Source organism: Phalacrocorax carbo, chromosome 1 (genome assembly GCF_963921805.1).
Source record: "Phalacrocorax carbo chromosome 1, bPhaCar2.1, whole genome shotgun sequence".
Taxonomy (NCBI): domain Eukaryota; kingdom Metazoa; phylum Chordata; class Aves; order Suliformes; family Phalacrocoracidae; genus Phalacrocorax; species Phalacrocorax carbo.
The window spans coordinates 211,386,313-211,404,428 of record NC_087513.1 but is presented as its reverse complement, the minus strand read 5'-3'; the positions used below and the strand labels follow the sequence as shown (position 1 = coordinate 211,404,428).

General features: G+C 44.8%; 1 protein-coding gene across 5 annotated transcripts in view; it reads left to right on the top strand.

The window, feature by feature from the left end:
- The first annotated feature begins 3,952 nt into the window (after window positions 1-3,952).
- The window catches only part of SYTL2 (synaptotagmin like 2), a 61,195-nt gene continuing 47,031 nt past the window's right edge, over window positions 3,953-18,116 (top strand). Inside the window, exon 1 of one of the 5 annotated variants that reach the window (XM_064441458.1) lies at window positions 3,953-4,149. The gene's annotated coding sequence lies outside the window, so the exon portion shown is untranslated. Of the gene's footprint in view, window positions 4,150-4,192; window positions 4,670-8,275; window positions 8,327-18,116 lie in introns of those variants that run through there. The other 4 variants (XM_064441455.1, XM_064441459.1, XM_064441456.1 and 1 more) reach the window with 4 other exon arrangements.

Genomic DNA, 18,116 nt, shown 5'->3' with positions numbered 1-18,116 from the left:
CCCAGCAAAGAGGTGAGAAGCAGTACCCCTGCACACACACAAGGATGCAGAATAGAAAGCACCTCACACCCCACACCCCACCCCCCAACCCCCCCCAAAAAAAGGTAGAAACGGAGTTTTATAGAAGACAGGACAGACAATGCTCAGCAGGTGCAGGGCATGGGCAGGCAAGTGCACTGGCCAGCTCTGTTTACACACCACTGGCCCCTTTTATCCCCTTATCCCTCTGTTTTCCCATGCTTGTTTCTCCCCAAACCTTTATCCCTCCTTTTTCCCCACCTTTGGCTCGTCCCCTGAATGTCCTGTAGTAGGTCTTGTGCAATCTGAAAATCCTCTTCCCTTGCACCCCGCAGCGTGCCACACCCCACAGGCAGTGATCCCTCCAGCCTGTAAGGTGCGGAGGCTCCCCCAGGACAGCCCTGGGAGGGACTGTCTCTGAAAGGTTTTTTGGGGCTCCCCCACCTGCCCTTGTGCCTCTGTGCTCCTTCATGTGTGTGGAGATGGACCTCTGATGGGCTGACAGCTCCTGTGATAGAGTCAGGAGAGCCAGGCAGGGTATTTCTCAGGCTCCTCCACCTACCGTTGTTCCTCTGCCTTCTTCTGTGTGTGCAGAGAAGAGCCTTTTATCACATAACCTAACGGTGCAGAAGGCTTTAAAGGAGAAAAAAAAAAAGACCTTGGGGCCTGGAATCTGACAGAAGGATGCGAAGCAAGGGGTGATGTGGGCAAAGCCACCAGCCAGGGAAATGTCACTACTGCAATGACATCAGCGGCATCTGAGTTAGCTGTGATTCGCGTTAGTTCACATCAGGGAGGAGCTGAGTGTTCAAAGGAGGCTGAGGTTCTGTCTGGATGAAGCCAGAGAAGGAAAGCACCATCAGCTGGATTTGCTCCACTGGAAGCTACTGTCTCTTCAGCTAATACCTGCTGTTCCATAACCACGCCAAAGCACTCATTTATTTTTCCTTTAACTGGAGAAGATGGGATGATCCCTTCTGTTTTGGGCAATGGCCTGGGAGAAAGACATGTTGAATGAGGGGGTGAAGGAAGAAAGGTGATCCAGTTTCTGAATGTGACCGGAATATCACCACACACAGATACCTGCAGGTTTTTTTTCTTAAAAGTGTCATAGAATGCCCTGAGCTGGAAGGGACCCACAAGGATCATTGAGTCCAACTCCTGTCCCTGCACAGGACAACCCAAATTCACACCATGTCTCTGAGGTGTTGTCCAAGTGCTTCTTGAATATCACCAGACTTGGTGCCGTGATGCCTCCCTGGGGAGCCTCTTCCAGGGCTCCACCACCCTCTGGGGGAAGAACCTTTTCCTAACACCCAACCTAACCCCTCCCGGCACATCTCCCTGCCATTCCCTCGGGTCCTGGCATTGGTCACCAGAGAGAAGAGATCAGCACCTGCCCCTCCTCCTCCCCTTGGGAGGCAGCTGCAGAGCGCCATGAGGGCTGCCCTCGGCCTCCTCTGCTCCAGGCTGAACAAACCAAGGGACTTTGGCTGCTCCTCGTACGGTTTCTCCTCTAAACCCTTCACCAACTCTGTGGCCTCCTCTGGACACTCTTCAGTAGCTTTATACCCTTAATGTCCTGTGGTGCCCAAACCTGCACCCAGCACTCGAGGTGAGGCCGCCCCAGCGCGGGGCAGAGCGGGACAATCCCCTCCCTCGCCCGGCTGCAATGCAGGGCTCGATGCCCCCCAGGGCACGGCTGGCCCTCTCGGCTGCCAGGGCACACTGTTGGCTCATGTTCCACTTGCCATCGACCAGAGCCCCCAGGTCCCTCTCTGCAGAGCTGCTCTCCAGCCTCTCGTTCCCCAGCCTGTCTGTACATCCAGGATTGCTGTGCCCCAGGTGTAAAATCCAGCACTTGCTCTTGTTAAATTTCATACTGTTGTTCATAACACTTTGTGTTGTACTGCAGTCAAAACCATGCTTATGTCTTTTTATTATTCTGAGGGCTTAACAACTCCATGACTATGTACAGGGAAGGCTAAGGGGAAGTTGGTAGGTCCCTTCCTTCTGTATCCAGCTTTGGTCCTCTTGGTGCCACCAGGAGAGTGCACAGGTTTAATTCATGTGAAAAACAGCCACTCCTTGCTAACACAAAACCCCAGATTTTTAGATATACTACACCAGTGCAGAGCAACTGCGGGGACAGGCTGCGTACTGGTTGCAGACTCTTTCCACCTGAAATTACTGAGGAACCAGTCTGAGGGTCCTCACCCTGCATGTCATTCAGGTGTTTTCAGTATTGTAAACACTCAGGCTATGAACTGCCAACTGGTCTGAGCTGGGACAGCCTGTGCCTACGTAATCCCACAGATTTCACCTGAATCCATTTCAAGAACAAATCACTACACAGACACAGCACACACCCCACACACAGTTTTGCAGCTGTCACTTGTCTCGATGCCTGGGGCCTTTGCCACCTGGAACTTCCTAGCAGCAAGGAGCTGCTTTTCCCTAAGCTCGGGTCCAAAGTCCTTCGTTAAAGGGGGAATCCGTTTGGGCAGCGGCTAAACCCTACCCATCAGTTCCGGCTCCGTCCGGCAGGGGCCAGGCGTACCCGCAGCTGCCAGCTGGCATGGCCTGTCTGGTCTAAGAAGGCTCAGTTTTACCCCTGCCTGCCGCCTTCTCCGGGACTGCTGTGAAAGGGGGAAAAAAGAGATATTTAGCACAATAGAAAAATGCGTTCCGTGTAGCAAGAGTGCCAAAAGGGCCCCAATTTCTAACCAACGTGCCGGACCACGTTTCTTGATCTGCACTGAACAGGAGTTCAGCGTGGGCGTGAACAGGCACACATTAGTATGCTGCATTAGGATGAATGCATGGGATATGTGGATGAGAGATGCCTGAATGAAGGAGAAACTAAGTTTTAAGCTTTCACAAGGTCTCCAATTCACTTTGATCCTTGTGAACTGAATGGAAGCCTTATTAAAGAGTTATTAAGCCAGAATTTTACTGGATAGTGCATCAAGCATGCTCTAGTCCCTAATTTTGTCATCGGGAAGAGCCATGTATAAAATACATGAAAACAAAAAGACATGTAATTTACCAAGCCTTTACACCAATTCCACGTACACTAAATTTTCTCTAAAAACATTAAATTGTTTCACCATATCAAAGTTTGAATGGGAGGTGAAACGTAAGAATTTACGGTTAGCCAGTGCTGATGATCTAGGACTTGAGGAGTGAAGGGACTCAGGCTGGGAATGCAACAGGGAAGTCATTTAAAGCTGTGCTCCTGCAAGTCAGACGGGAGCAAGCGACTCATGGGCTGCCAGCGAGGCACAGCAGGCCCCGCTCCCAGGCACTCCAGAGACTGAAATCCTCCAGCTGCTCCAAAACAGAACTGAAACATAAAGCAAGCGCCATGAGAGGAACATAAATAATGTGAAAATACCACCACAGCAGCTCTCCACATGACAGGGTGTTGGTGCTGTCACCCTGAGACACTCCAGCTTCAGAAGTCACCTTGGTGTCCGGGCTGCTGAGAGAGACGCTTCAAGGGGAAGGTCCTGCTGAAACATCCTACGAAATGGTGGTGTGTGTATTTTGTGCCACTAATTAAACACAAGAGCACTTACAGCGGCTTCCTGGACAAATAGATGACTGAAACCTCAGTTATCGCTGCCTGTATCTTTACTGCAAACAGGGGTGTATGTTCACACCTCTTAGGTTGCCTATCGCTGAGTAAAGTGAAATGCTGACCATTTTACGCCAAGGCAGCCAGTCAAGTCAAGCTGATATTACCTGCGTGGACTTTACGTGAAATAGACGCTTTCCCCTGCGGAGCAAGCCCGCCTCCGCGAGCCTCTGCCTGAGCAGCGCCCTCTCAAATCCGCCCCCGAAGGCTGCTACTGCGCCGAGGGCAGAGTCTCACCGCTCCGCCCCGGTCCCCCAAAACACCGTCTGGGTGCCACGAGTGACAGGGAGACGAGTGACGGGGGCACGAGTGACAGCAGCGGGGGCGGCGGAGGGCGGGCCGGCGGCGCGCGGAGCCGCCCCGCTCTGAGGGAGGCGGCGCCGCCATTGGCCCGGCGGCGGGCCCGCGCTACCGCGCCCTGCGCCGCCGCCTCCCTCGGCCTCAGACTAGTGGGGAGGCGGCCCCGGGCAGCGGCTGCCGGCCGGGACAAGGTGACTGAGGCGGTCTCCGACCGGGAAGGGTCGGGTTGGGGAAGGTTCTCCCGGGGAGGGTTGGCCTGGGGCAGCCGCGGAGGGGGCGGTGGGTCCTGCGGGACTGACGCGGCGGGAGAGGTGAGGCTGTTCTGAGGGGTTTCGGGCGAGGCTGTCTTGCTAATGGAGTAATTTAGCGATTTAAAAAAAAAAAAAAAAAAAAAGCCTATAAAGCACTCGTGCCCGCGGTGCCGGAGCAGCCTGTTGGCAGCTGAGGAGTCCGGACCGCGGGCTGCTGGGCTGCTCGGACGGCTGCTCCGTGCTCGGGCGTTTTTGCTGCGGTCAGCTCGCAGGGCCCGTTCGGCTGAGGACGGGGGAGATCTCCCCGGCGTCTCCCCTGCCCAGGCCCTGCTTGTAGCCAGGGGGAAGCGCCCCTTGTCAGCCGCTGTCCTCGGAATCTCGGGAGCCGGAGCGAAGAGCTGCAAGGGGGGGCCGTGCGCCGGGACATCCCCGTTCTGCTGAAGGGAGCTCCCGTCTGGCGGTGAGAGCCGAGTAACTGTGCAAACTTACCTGCGCCTAGCTTCTGTCGAAGCCTGCTTAAATGAAAGGACTCTTTATACTTAACGAGGGCGCTTAGATGTCAGCTGGAGAGATGTTGATGACCTTTATGTAAATAGTAAACACTTTCATTTCGAAACACTAAAGTAATTGCATCTTCCATGCTGTCTCTGGAGTGACCTGCAGGATTGGAGCTGGCCCTAAAGTCTGATGCATTCGGTTGAGTCTTTCCTACGTGAGCAGAAGGATCTGTTTGTAAGATCGCCTTTGCAGGATAAAGGTCACTTAAACCCGGGGACAGATCGTCAAGTGGCAAGACAAGTATTTCTGAACTTTCCCAAAAGTGTATGGGGAGGGGACTTAAAACATGCTTGACAGGATGCTCTGAAAAGAAAGCTGATTTTCTTAGATAAAAGAAGTAATCAAAGTGTTGCTATGAAATATTTGTATGTTTACGTATATCAGAGAATTGGAGATCTCTCTGACGGGGTGTTTAAAAGACTAATGAATCAAACCACTTTACTAAACTCATATACATCAACAATGCCGGTTTCCATTTGCTAGCTCTTAATTACCATCAGTTATTATCACTACATCTTCCAAAAAGTTCTTAACAATCACATTCTTAAGAAGCAGTAAACCTAAGCATATAAAATGCCATGGAGCTGATGCTCTATGTTTAGCACTCCTGACTACAGTTCTTGGTGGCCTCAGTTGCCAAGGTAAAGTGCTTGAGAGCTTTTTGGCAGGAGAAGCTGGAATCAAAGTGAGCATTTTGTGATTTTCATAATTTTATTTATATTTCTTTGCTTATTGTTAGTGTTTTATGCTCCTTGCTGCCTCCCTGGAAGAAAAGGGTATGACCTCATCTGCCTTTGACATAGTTCACATTATTTTGGGGAGTAAGACCTTACCCTAGTTTTGCTAGGCATCTTTCTTATGCTTGATGGAACCAGAATAAGCCTGCAAAATAGATATTTATGTTCTGCAGGTTTAGTTTGGGTTCACCTGACATCTTTCCTGCCCGCTCTACATCCTTTGCTCTTATCTTGCAGACTTTACTATTTGCACATGTTTTCCTGTGCACTGTTTGGGCAAGTGTGCTGCAAGTCTCTGTCTGTTTGATGTTACTTATACACTTCTGCATAGCTATGTTGTAAAATACTACTAGTAATGTTACAATGTTACAAAACTCTTATGCACTGTTACCAACTACCATATTTTAGTGTGCTTGTGTCTGGGTTTAAGGCAAGGAAATACTAAGCATCTTGCTTAGTCTGCTTCTACCTTACTGGTGAGGCAGACTTCTGCTTTGGCTGCAAAGCATGTACTTGAATTCTCTGAAGCTGTCATTGGACGTGTCTCTTGTTAAAGAAATTTCCTTCCAGCATCTCTTGCAGCCCAGAATAATGTATTAGCAGTTTCACCGTCAGGCTTTTAAAATCCAGTGAAATATGTATTCATGTTCTTGATTACCAATGCTCGCAAAGGCCAGAGTAATAACACTCCATTGCCCCCCAAAATTAATGCAGAAAAGTGACCTTTTCTCTAAAGCACTGGGTAAAGACCATGGACAGGTATATTATGTGGAGTAAACTCCTGTTATTCTGCAGGAGACGCTTGCAGATTCCCAGGTGGAAGCGCTGCTCTAAATTAGTACTTGGACAAAACCTTTGATGCTTGCACAGAAGGTGAGATTTTAACTGTTGCATCTAGGAGAAGGAAGAAAAAAAGCTTAACCAGGAAGTTAAACACTGGGATCAAGTTGAAGGAATTACTTGTTTTCTACCCTGTATTCTGGTGCTGGTGCTGGTGACAGAAAGGAATCAACTTTCCCAGTGGTGAATAGAACAGACTTAAAACAAAAACCTGCTAAAACATTAACTGCAGGGAAACTTAAAAGTAATTCGTAGTCTCTCAGTAGGAAAAAGTGTTTAATTTTATTTTTCTTTAATTGAAAGTGATGGTTCTGTTCCATGGAAGTCAGCCTTCATTCAATAGTGACTTGTTTTGCACTATAGCAAACAATTTGTTTCTCTGCACAGCAAGGGCTCTTCATCCAGGATGGTGGACTAACAGATAACTTCTAAAAGCAGTAGGTAACCTTCTGGTGCTCAAAGTCCATCACCTGTTGCATTTAAAGTCAGCTTATTTAGGTTGTTTATAAGTCAATTTAAGGAGGCTCCTTAGTTTGATATTCCGATGCCAGAACACTTATGCTTTGTGGAATGTCAAGTTAGTGGTGTTGTATTTGCTGTATTAGCAGTTTCCAGTTCTTCAGCTTATTTGGGCATAAAGTGAGTGACAGCTGATTTTAGCAGAGTTATTCATGCTTCATTCTTGTGGTAGGGAGTCACTGCAATTCACCTGGGTACAGCAACTGGCTGTGCTAGTTCTTACTCCATGGTATAAGGTTTCCTTGCTATATGTAACCGACTCTATTGCATTGAGTGGCAATGGGAAGAGATGTAATACAAGTGTGAGGAGGACGAATGGAGTACTACTTCCCTCTTCCCATTTTGCAGCTCTTTACTGGGATGATAATGCCAGGCTATCTTTGACCTGAATCCTGCTCCATATCCTGTGCGTATACACAGAATTGATGAACAACTTGACAATTTTTTTTTCTTCCTCCATCTTGCTATGCTCCTTTTCCTCTGTAGTTTTAATTTTCTAAAAGTACATTTTTCTTTTATTTCTCTCTCCCAGTCACGGAAATTCTGCATTTCTGTCTGTCTATGTGTGTGAGTGTGTATACATAAAAATAAAGGTAAGAAAAATGGGGATGCTTATTTGCCGAGTAACTAGCAGAGCAATATCCTAGACTCATTACCAGATGCTTTTGCTCTACAAAAGGATCTGGCTGAATATTGGTTAACTCCATACAAAAGTGCCTGCCCAGCGTTACTGACAATCTGATCTGACTGATTGATCAACTGGCAGTGATTTACCTCTGTGCTGGATGGACTACAGTTAAACTGTCTAATCTCAGCCATGTAACTATAGCTGCAGAAGCAGATCAGTGTATTCAAGAACTCCTGGGTTAGAAATGGTTTTCAGCCATCAGCTTTTAGATGTTAAAATCTACCCCCATTCTTTTTTTCTCTACTGAATTTAAATGGCTTATATGATTTAAAAATAGCATTAAAAATAGAACAACAGTTATGAAAAATTAAGGGTGAGGTCCAAAAATCCAGTGTAATTGCACTTCAGGCACCATAAGCAAAAGGTATGTGCCTAAGTCCTAGGTAGAACTCCAACAAATACCCAGGAGTAGCGAGCCCTTGGCTTTCTGTTCTGGTCCTGCCCACACAAAACTGTTATGGTCTCTTTTTTTTTTTTTTTTTTTTTTTTTTGGCCATGCTGAATTTGCAGGTTGCCTATATCCCACCTGGGTATTACATCAGAGCGTAGCTCTTTGAGATGTGGATTGATTTTGTTTGTTTTTCAAGCCCGGGATAATTCATGTTAGTGGAAATGTCATTAAATCTGTCTTGTTTCTTAGTTATTAGAGTACTTGTCTGGAGATTAAGAGACCTGGATTAAAAACTAATACCCTTAGGTTACTCTCCTGTTCCCTCTGCCCTACTAGAACTGGACTGCTGTGTAGCCAGGAATGGAGGGCTGGCTGGATGAGGAGGTAAGTCAGGAGAGAGAGGGCTGGATTTATAATGTGGTGGCCTGACTGAGAGAAAGTAGACCTGTGTTTTTGTTTCTGCTTGCAAGGTTGTGACATCACTTTAATAGTCATTTTGCACTGTGGGTAGTGCAGCCCTAGGACCAGTTAAAAGTGAACCAAGAGAAACCTTCAGAGACCTGTCATATTTTTGGTAAACAAGGGGATGTGAGATTGAATCCTCCTGGGTTAAGTGGTTTTGGGGGCTCTGGTTTTGGGTGCTTCCTGCATACATGCTGTGGCCACTGGGCAAGAGAGAGCTAACACCTTGCATAGCTGTGCTCTGAAAGAATGAGCCACTCCTGCAAAACGAAATACCTGTTCAGGGACAGGCATTATCCTCTAAACTCCTGATTTTGCTACCTCTGTCTGAGAAACAATTTTAATCCCAACCGTCTCCCTCTTTCCTATCCCTGTGCTCTTCAGCAGCATGTGTAGGGTAAATCCCGCTCACGCAGTGTGATTTGACCCCACGCCTCATCCAGTGCAACCGTAGGCTGCTACAGAAACTGTTCCCGGCCCCTCACTGAGCACGTGTAGCAACTGGGTTTAGCTCCCACCACGCCCTTCTATGCTCTTTGCACCGTGCACCTTGCTTTTCAGTGCCTGAGTGCTCTGTTAGGGTCTGGCCATAAACATTCAGTGAAACTGGTACCAATCGGGGAAAAGACTGGGTTTTGCGTGATATAGGCCAGCCCAGCAGCGCAAACAATCTCATGAGTGAAGTTTTCATGGCTGATAGACTTCCTGTTATTCTTGCAATTTAATATCACTATTAAGGAGGACTGACGTTGCTGCTTGGTAGTTTCAAATTAGCCGGAATGAACCTGCTATTAGATGGAATATTCGTATTACAGGGCTATCCATTAAAACTTCACTATGCATGGGAAGATCAGTGATTTTCCTCTTAATAGGGAGCTGTAGTAAGCTTGTTAACCGTATCTATTAAACGAATGATAGCTCTGAAATAAAAACTTTGTTGCAAAGGTTAAGTAAATTTTGGTGACTGAGATGAGACCTGATTCTGGCTGTTCTTTCTGCAGACTGTAGGCTAGCTTTTCTTTAACCATTTTGATTTTTAACTTCTCTGGAAACTTCTCCAAAGGGTTGCTTCTCCCACCTCCCTCCTTAGCTTACTTATTGTTTCTACAACTGCAGGACTCCTAAACAACATTCTTTTTCCTCTGGCATCTGATTTCTGCTGGTAATTGGGTTCTGTGTAAGGCCCTGTTTCCAGGTAGGTCTGTGCCTCAGGGTCTGTAACAAGGCCTAAGTTAATTGATGCAAGCTTTCTTAGTAGCCTTCAGAATACATCAATTATTAGGTGGGTAATTTTAACCTTAAAAACTTGCACAAGTGAGTATCTAAGGTCAGTGGTTAGTCAGTCATCTGGTGAGAAAGGAAAGCCAAAGGGCTTGCTTTGTCCTCTGGCTCTTTGCGCCCATTAGTAATCAGCTAAACAGAGCTGTAGTTACCATAACAAGGTTGGTAGATGAAAAGCAGGGGGGCTGCAGTGACAAATTAGAGTGATTTAGGTGAGCAGTGGATGATTTTGTTTCCCACAGCTACTTGTTTAAACAGTTAATTGTATCTGAAAATGATGGAGTGCCTTTTGCAACATTCTGCATGATCTCAGTTTTGTGTTGTGCTACAGGCAATGTTGCTCTGGTTAAGCTGAGATCAGTTGCCTCCCTCGGAGGGTGGGGGAAGTGTGGGCAAAGATGACATAAAGTGCTGCCCTCTTGATTTGGCAGTTTTGCTCTCAACGTGTACCACAGAGCTGTATTGTGCACCCTCCTGCAGAGGAAACATGCTACCACCAGTGACCTGAGCAGTTGTGGCAGTGCTTCTGAGCAGATCAAAGTGGCCCATAAAAGGGGCAACCGATGAATGCATGGGTTCCTAGTTTTACAAACACAGTGGAGGAAAATCAGTCTGTCAGTGATGGTGGCTGTCCTTGCTCGACTAGCTCATTACCTTGACTAAAACGAGGAGTGAGAGTGGGGAGTCAAACTCAGAGATGCAACAGATACTGACTAATGGATTCCCATAACAATGGGATGAAAATCATCAGAGAAGTCATGTGGACAGGCTTTGAAATGAGCCTTTTTCAAAGTTTCTTCAGCAACTGTATGCTTAAGAGTCTTCCAATTAGTGTCCAAGACTGAAACTGCTCTACAAAATATCTGTCAGCTCAACAGAGTGAGCATTAGTCTAAGTAAGTATTCGAATGCAAATCCATGTTTGCTATTTGTAACAGGAATTTCTTTACATCAGTGGTGCTAGCTCCTTAGCAAAGTCCTCTTGTTAGAAATCCTGCATTAGCAAAGAGTCAGAGCTACACGGTGACTGTAAACTGCAGCTTGGTTCTTTGCTTTCATATAGAAAAGATTATCTAACCAAGATGCAGGAAGTGTGTCACTTCCCAGTAGCCACTGGTAGGAAAAACTTGTTAATTAGTTGCACTGTTCTGTACATTTCCACTCTTGAGTGGTATCAGTTTCAGGACAGAGTCCTAACTGAAAAGTACCCAAGTACTTGCTAAATAGTAGGAAAGCAAGGAAGCAGGGTGGAGGTAGGATAGTTCCCCTGAAGTCTCCAATATCTAAACTTGTCAGCACCTCTACCTTGGGAACATTGTAACTTTGATCTGCTTAAGGCTAACATTTGCTAAACCCATATGTTTAACAACAGGCATTTTTATCAATTCCACAGCTCTACTCTTTGGCGATCCATATCAAGGAAATTTTTGTAGAAAACATCCTACAGGTACAATAAGGACTTTGTGAGCACCTGCCTAGGAAGAAACCAAAGTAAAGTAAATCACTAGTTACGATTTACTGAGGGCTATAACTGCTCATAGAATCTGGGAATTTTTTTAAGCAAAGAGGAGGGGAATACAGGGTTAGCTGTGTCTTTGAACTTCCAGTAGCACATGAAAAATTAGAAACCAGGCAGAGACTCCTTGTTCCAATATTTTTGGGAAAGTTCCTTTCAGATTTCTCATAAGTACAAGTATCAAAGTAAAGGACAGCCTAAGCTGAGCGAGGGAGAAATACACTCACAGCACGGTCTGCCCAGGGGAATTCTGCCACTTTAGCCTTTTGATAATTTTGGGGTTTTTTTGCTTTTTTGTTTTTAGGAACTTCCTAGTACATAACAGATCCTTTTGTTTGTCTTGCATCAAGAAGCAATGCTAATTGGCCTAGCACAAGGAATGCCAAACCCGAACTAGGATACGTGTCTTTTTTGGAAGAATGGGGCAAGGGAAGAAAAGGAAAGGGATTTGGCAGCCCCTGGTTATATGCACACATCCTCTGTGGGACACTGGGGGTGAGAGGAAGAGCAGGCGTGTTTCCCACTCTGCAACAGAAGTTTGTGAGAAGGGAAGGGAGGTGCTGTTGGTCCCTTCTCACTTTTTTCTTCCATACTGAATCTGCGCATTTAAGATGGCAAGTCTCCAGAAGAAGAGGGTGAGTGCTTCTTTCCTGTAAAATGAAAGGAAGCCGATGGCATCTTAACAAAATCTTTTTAGGGAATTAATCAATTACTTGCATTATGAGTTTCAGGTTTTGGTGGGGAGGGCAATCTCTTCACTGTTTCTTGTGGAACTTCCTTGCTAGAATTTGAATCTGTCTCGTAATTATGTTGGGAAAACATTCAGAAAGAGCTAGCCATTAAATGCAGAACTGCATCAGATAAGCATACGTATGGTCAGGAGATAACTTCCCATCAAGTAATCTGTTTTCTTCCAATCTGTCTTAAATGTTTTAGTGTTTTACTTAAATCTGTTTTCAAGCAAGGTGTAAATACACTGTCTTAAACTGGACCTTGTGTGGGTCTAATGCCAATGATGGCATGAAGAATGAGAAAGTGAGAATGGGAGTTTGAGTCTTGTGAGCTCCCCCCCTTCTGCTTTTCGAGGGAGTCCAGTCCCTCTGTAAAGGGAGATGAGAATAATTGTTACTCAACAGACAGTGCGCTGCCTTCAGAGATCAAGAGGCTTGAGCCACCTTCGCTATCATATTTCAAGTCCCTTATCCTGAGGAAATAGTCTTTGTGTTGTAACTCTTGAGGAAAAGAATTAGCAAGTAGAAGAATGAAGTTCTTGCAAATGAACTATTATTAATTCAAGCAATGTGCCTACTGATGCTAAACCACAAATGTGCCAATGGTATGGTGTGCAAGCAAGTAAACTAGATTTGAAGAACCTTAGGATTTATAATGAGATATGCAGATGTTGCTGATGTTAACTTGCTGGAATCACTGTAATTTTGAAGCTGCTTCAAAATTCTGGGTTTTTAAAGTAGTTTTATACCGATGGCTATGTAAAATAAATGGCATGGCATCTATAGTTAGCCTGGCAAGCAAGGGTCACAGGGAAAAGAAAAATGTAGGTGTGTTTCTCTGAGGCTTCTCTTTAATTTATGAACCTTGTATTCCAGAGACCACATCCTCTTGAAACCACTGGCCTAATGATTGTATACCATAATCGGTATAGAGATTGACGTTCTTAGGCCCTGCTGCCAATATCCAAGCCCTATGAAAGGAATGGCAAGCTGCCATATGTGATTAGAGGGGTTGGGCCACAACCAAAGGCAATGATTCTTTTTCTTTTCCAATTTTCAGTTGTTGACTTTTATCTTCTTTCTGTTATAAACATTTTGCTCTCTTGTTCAGAGTAAGTTTTGTGTAAAACAAAACAATTGCCTGTATAATCTTCAGAGTGATTAAGGTCTTGACTTCTTACCAAATAGGAATAAAATGAAATCCCAGGCAGAGCCGTGTGGACGGGCAAAGCAGATGTTACTGCAGGAAAGCGGTAATTTTCTCAAGTGCTTGCGTTACTCTAGCTGCATATCTTCCTCTTCCAGCTGGCTGAAGATCATTATATAAAGCTGTCAGTGAGAATATTTCAGGATTGCAACTATTTTGCAGGTTAAAAACAACAACAGGGATCATTTTGGTACTGTTGAGGGGAGGGTAAGGTGTAAGGAAGATTTGTTGTGGATTATATTTTTAATTTTTTCACCATTGTGGCTGCTTTGAGCAGTTTTCTGGTCCTATAATTGCAGAGTAGATTGTTTCCCTTGATGGTATTGCAATGAATATGCACGGAAGAACATGTAGGTTTATTACTGGAATAGAATAAAGCATTGCTGTGTTTGTAAGAGCCACTTCAGTGTTGCCTTATTATAGATAACCCCCACTACTGCAAAGATCCCTGTTCCACCAACACCCTCCACTTCACAACTAGTTTGATAAGAACTTCTCTGCCTCCCACTGACTAAACATACATGTTGGCAAATACTGTTCTCTAAGTTAATCTCTGGGACTGTTGGAAATATGATATGCTGTGTACATTTAGCTGTTATCATTTTGAAAATGCTCTGATAACACCTCTTGAAAGAGCAGCTGGTTTGGCTACAGATATGCATATCTTACCAGATGATCTCTTCCCTTCTGCCCCTTCAAGAATTAAAATGACAACAGGCCTTCTTGTGTTTGTTTTAAGTGCACGTCCTTACCATTGCAGGCAACCATGTTTAAAACTCTCTTGGATGATGACTTAAGTCCCTATTGAAAGTTAATAGCATTTCTTTTCTCCACTACTCAAACTGAAATCTGTAATTCTCTGATCATCTGCCCAAATATGTTCATGACCATCTTAAACTGTTTGTGTTTGTGTCGACACTAGCATTTAGCTCAATCAGCTGTTGTCCTTTCATGGGATTTGCTTCATGTGTTTACAGAAAAAATATGTTCTCTAAGCCTCGGATGGTGCTGAATTACCTGTGACCGTACTGCTTAAATGGTGGAGAGTCAGATTCGTTCAGGAGAGTGTGATGGTTGGTTGGTTTGTTTGTTTTTATTGAAAGCTGTAGCCTGTAGGTGTCATAGCCAGAGGCACCATTAACTGCCTAATGTGACCTCCCAGGGTGACGGGGGCCAATTCTGCAAAGCTGTTATTGCTCCTAATATTCTTCTTGGCTTCCTTGCTTCAAAATAAATGACCATTATTTCCTGAGCATGGCTGTAGGACAAACTTAGTTACACCTTTTCTGAGAATAATGAGTTTCTCTGCAGATGCAAATTGTTATATTGCACAATTCCGTTTATCTGTCTTCCTCAGCTTCCTGTTGCCTTATGTCTGGACTTCCAGCTCATCCTTGTTGTTAGCGCTGATGTGGTGTGGCAGTGAAGATATAAAGTTAGGAAAATGTGTAGCTTTCGAATGCCTAAAACCAACCCCTCTCGTTTTCAAGAGCCAATAGGTTCTTGTAACTGAACGCTTTAAGGGATGAAGATGTACACAGATGAGAGTCACTGATCAGCCAGGCCCGCAGGGTAATTGTTCAGCTGAAGGAGTTGTCACAAATAGGGGTGGCAAAAGCAGCCAGAAGCGTAGGGTTGGCTGCCACCTTCTTCCTCTTGTTAGAAGGCATTGGCTGCAAGACAGATTCTCTAGAGCAAAGCTCTAGCAGACTAGGTCTGCTGTACAAGAAGCACTTGACAAGTAATTTTGCAATGTAAATTTAGGACATTATGAGTTTTCTGCATGCAAAAGACAATCTTGTTGATTTGGATGGAACAGCTGACTCTAGGGTTTTGCTGTTTGTTTTCTGATCCTGTTGATGAACTTAATGCCAGTCACAGCAAACTACTTCAACCTTTTCCTTGCCTCTCCCTTGTTACATCCTATATGTATACACTGAGTAAAAACTTAGATATCTAAACTCTGATTGTGGCACCTCTTAATTTGATATCTCATAATGTTTGGAATGCAGTATTCGAATTAACATTCCCCTTTTGTGCTTGGGAGAAAGCAGTGGTGGGGGACAGACTTGTGTTCTAGAAAAATATAAACCCTTACTTAAAGAAATTGAGGTGTATAACTGCCTGAGAGGTTTTGAGACATTTTATAAGATAAAAATTTTGGATGAGTGCCTGGCTTAAAGCACTTGGAAGTTGTGAGCGGCTTAATTGTGTGTGTGTGTGAATCTACATCTTGGGTCTTCTTTCTATTTCTTTTATTGCCAAAACATAGAAGCATTCATGCATGAGTTATATAAAGCATAATTTCAGATTCCTGTTTATTACAGGGATTAGAAATCTTTTATGAAAGGGAAGATCTTTGTGTGGTTTCACTTGAATTTAAGGTTTAAGGAAAAAAATCATGCCAAATATCCTAAGACCCACAAATGTTAGTCTACAGCATGTGACAGCCTTTCTACAGAAACCAGCCAGTGTGGTATTCTTATCGATTGCCATTATTTAGTCACTCTGATATGGATCCTTCAGTCTTATTGAAACTCAGGTCTGAAAACTTCCCATTGAACTCACAGTGGCACTGGCCGAACTGTTGGGACTTCTCAGTTCTTTTCGGCTTGTACAGGGGCTTTTAAGAGGAAAAAATTGTCAAAAAAGAAATCAGAAGAATTGAGCCTGGGGTGGTTGGTAGTGGGTGACTTGAAATGGAGGAAGGCATTGAGCGCTTTAAATTATTATTATTTTTTAATTATTTTTCAATTAGCCTTAGGTCTTATAACAGGTGCTCTACTCTAAGCCAGCAGTTTTTACCATCTGTGCCTGGAATCAGTGCAAACAATCCTTTTGCAGAAAGCCAGCCTTGCAGTAACTTGTATAAGCAGGTCTCAGAAGGTTGGCCAAGTGCACCACACACAGAAAGGGGTTTTCTCTTTGTTTATGCAGAGACTAAAAACTGCTCTGGTTACAGTTTGTGACTGGTATGGTTCCAGGGGCTAAAGACTTATCATAGTGAAATGTGATACAATTTGTACTATATGGATGATATACCTTAAAGGGGGGTGAGGGGGGCAACCTCCAACTAATTATTGCTGTTTTTTTAAACTGTCCAGTGAGATCAGAGGCTGGTTTTTCAGGTACTCAGGCATGCCTTAACTGAAGCATTATGTTGTTAACTTTGCAAAGGAACCTAAAGGGTCTCAGCTGCACTACTCAAGATTGGGGAAGCTTTTTATCATAACCTAGGGTGGCAGCAAAACCAACTAATATGATGCCATGTAAGTCTGAATACAGGATGAGCACAAGTGGATCAGTAGAACAGAATTCACATAGGATTGTGAGCTGAGAGGAGAATGTGTTCCAGTTAAACCAGACACAGTAAGTATGTGAAACAGAAAAATTCAGCGTTGTGAACTGTGGAACAATGCTGTATGATATTTACTAGGAAAAAGATGGTTAAGGCCCTGCCAGGGTAGGTGGTATCTTGCACCTGATGAAAACAAAGTGGGAGTGCAACATTAGTTGCAGAAAATCCTCTACAAAGTGATAGTATCAGGAAGTTTAGTAGCAGTGCAGCTTGCTGCAAGCTGCCACAGCCTGTGTGGATGCTCAGCCCTTGCAAACTGTTGTTCAGCTGGGGAGGACTGAAGTTCTGCTTCTGCTAGTTTTATTAACTTGAATACTGTTAGACATTGATGAAGCCTGAAGTTTGTTTTGTAAATGCCGTTCAACTATTTCTTTTAGATTTTTAAATTAATCTAAGAGACAACGTAACACTTCTCTCAGCCTTCTTTAAACACAAATACATGGTAAGATATCATTCCTACAACAGCTTTCTTACAGACTTGCTTGACCTGAGGCAAGAAACTTGCCTGATTTACAAGAAAAATCCCTGATGATTCCAGTTGTGAGCTGCCAGGGTGTTGTGGTTTAACCCCAGCAGGCAGCTAAGCACCACCCAGCCGCTCGCTTGCTCCCCCCACAGTGGGATGGGGGAGAGAATCAGAAGAGTAAAAGTAAAAAAAACTCCTGGGCTGAGATAAAGACAGTTTAATAGGGAAAGAAAAAGCCGCACATGCAAGCAAAGCAGGACAAGGGATTCATTCTCCTTCCCATGGGAGGCAGGTGCTCAGCCATCCCCAGGAGAGCAGGGCTCCATCACACATAATGGTTACTTGGGAAGACAAACGCCATCACTCCAAATGTCCTCCCCTTCCTTCTTCCCCCAGCTTTCTATGCTGAGCATGACGTCATATGGCGTGGGACATCCCTGGGGTCAGTTGGGGTCACCTGACCAGCCGTGTCCCCTCCCAGCTCCTTGTGCACCCCCAGCCCCTCACTGGTGGGGTGGGGTGAGAGGCAGAAAAGGCCCTGACTCTGTGTAAGTGCTGCTCAGCTGTAACAAAAACATCCCTGTGTTATAAACACTGTTTTCAGCACAAGTCCAAAACATGGTCCCACACTAGCTACTGTGAAGAAAATTAACTCTGTCCCAGGCAAAAACAGCACACAAGGTTTTGTGGTTGCAATGTAAGCTCCTGTGCCTGTTGGCAGCTGGGCACATGCCATTCAGTCAGCACCCAGGGCTTTGGATTAGCACTGTGGACGCTGACTGGTGTATCAGATGTTATGAAAAGTGTCCCCACGATAGTAAAAAGAGATATCCATACCTGTTCATAAGCTGAAGGAGTACTGTTGTAGATCCTCAACAAATTTAGGATTATTGTGTTGGTAGCCCTTTGGCAAGCACTTTTTACTTCTGCCTAAGTATAAAACTAGTTTTCTAAGTATAAATAAAGTTACAGATAGCAGGTTGTTTGAGATAGTGTTATATCAACCTCATGGAGTAAAATCACAACGAGAATCATGGAGAAGGTAAATATGGCAGCCAAACAGAACCACAGGCAGAAGGTGGTTGGGCTTTTTTTTAGCAGGGAGGATAGTCATTAACCTGGCTGCAGCTGCCTTCCACATCTGTAAAAGGTGC